The 1401-nt window shown below is 42.5% G+C and overlaps 1 long non-coding RNA gene across 1 annotated transcript in view; it reads right to left on the bottom strand.

The window, feature by feature from the left end:
* Nucleotides 1-1401, bottom strand: part of LOC111665390 (uncharacterized) — a 23871-nt gene that overhangs the window by 21370 nt on the left and 1100 nt on the right. The window lies entirely within an intron of this gene.

The raw sequence follows: 1401 nt of genomic DNA, 5'->3' as shown, positions 1-1401 counted from the left end.
ATGACCTGTGCGACAGTTTACCAGAATTTTTTTCTCGTAAATCACTTGTACGTGTCACTTAACAGCAAATCTTTTCATACGAGTGATTCTCAAATACACGACCAACACAGCCTCCTCCCCTCAGGACACAGATAAACCTCCATCAGCCTCTTGAACTCCTCGGTCTCACTCTCTTAAACGTGAGGCATGAATGATCTTTTCGATTTCAGCGATGTCATTAAATGATGAGAGTTATTTAAACACTGCCGTTACACAGGACTTATTTATGCTGCTTCCTCGGTGGTTTGCTTCTTTGGACTCTCTTCACAACAAGTGAAGTTGTTTTGAATTCTCACATGAGGCTGTTAATGTGTCTCACAGCTCATTTCAGAGGGTGAATGATGTGTTTACAGCTGCCTTGTTTTTCCCGTCGTCACTGGTGATGCAAAGTGCTCGTCGCATTTAGGGATCGGCTGAGTTTGGCCCTTTGAATGTGCCTGACTGCGACCTCAGGTGCAAACCTCGAATACCCATTTTCGCCAGTCGTGACACCTTCACTGACTTCCTCAGATTCCAGATGTGTACGTTTTCATGAGAAAAATAAAACCAGCTAAAGTCAAATAAAGACACATTTTTTTGTTTCAGTACAGAAAACTGTCTCTTTAAGTTTGCCCTTCTCTATCAGAGAAAGATCAGGAGTCATGAGACTGGAGGAAGGAAATGCGTCTCGCAGCTCATTTCAGAGGCTGGACTGTGTGTTTGCGGCTGCGTTGTTCACCACATAATCATCACTGATGCAAAGTGCTCAGCGCCGTGACTTCTGATGCATTTTGGGAGTAAATGAGTGAGTTAATTGAGCTTGACATGTGAGCTCAATAAACCTAAACACATTACATTCAGGCAACAGCTACAGGAGTCACCTGTCAGATTTACTTCCCAGCTGCATTCATTCCCACAGCAGTAAAATAATATATTGTTAAATGTTCCGAGGTCACATCTTCACACGACGTTGATCGCGGCCTCTGTTAAAATGTTTAGGCCAGTTTTTAGAAAACTTAACGCTGATGATATTTTTCATCTGTGACCGCAAACGGCGAGGGATGTGAGCGCTGACATTTCAACGATTTTACGGATGAATAAACAGAACCTTGAACTTGACTCCCAGTGATTAGTGCGGAGGCTGAAGTGGATACTGATCGCTATCATGGTTAGCTGTGTTTTCATCAAGTGTTTGTTTTTTTTTGTTTTTTTTTTTACAACAGATCAGCAGAAACACACACGATTTTATCTTCTTACCGGGGAGCCTCATTAAAGGTCTGTACAGTGTAAAGGTCTGTGTCCATGTGTAGAGATGTGTATAAGAGACAGGTGTAGTTTTACATCTCCTCTCTCAGGCTTCACTCTGCAGCTCTAGTAACAACA

This window comes from Seriola lalandi, unplaced genomic scaffold (assembly GCF_002814215.2).
Source record: "Seriola lalandi dorsalis isolate HSWRI2012SDOR001 ecotype SW California unplaced genomic scaffold, Sedor1 jcf7180002054638, whole genome shotgun sequence".
Lineage (NCBI taxonomy): Eukaryota > Metazoa > Chordata > Actinopteri > Carangiformes > Carangidae > Seriola > Seriola lalandi.
This window is presented reverse-complemented; position numbering and strand designations above follow the sequence as displayed.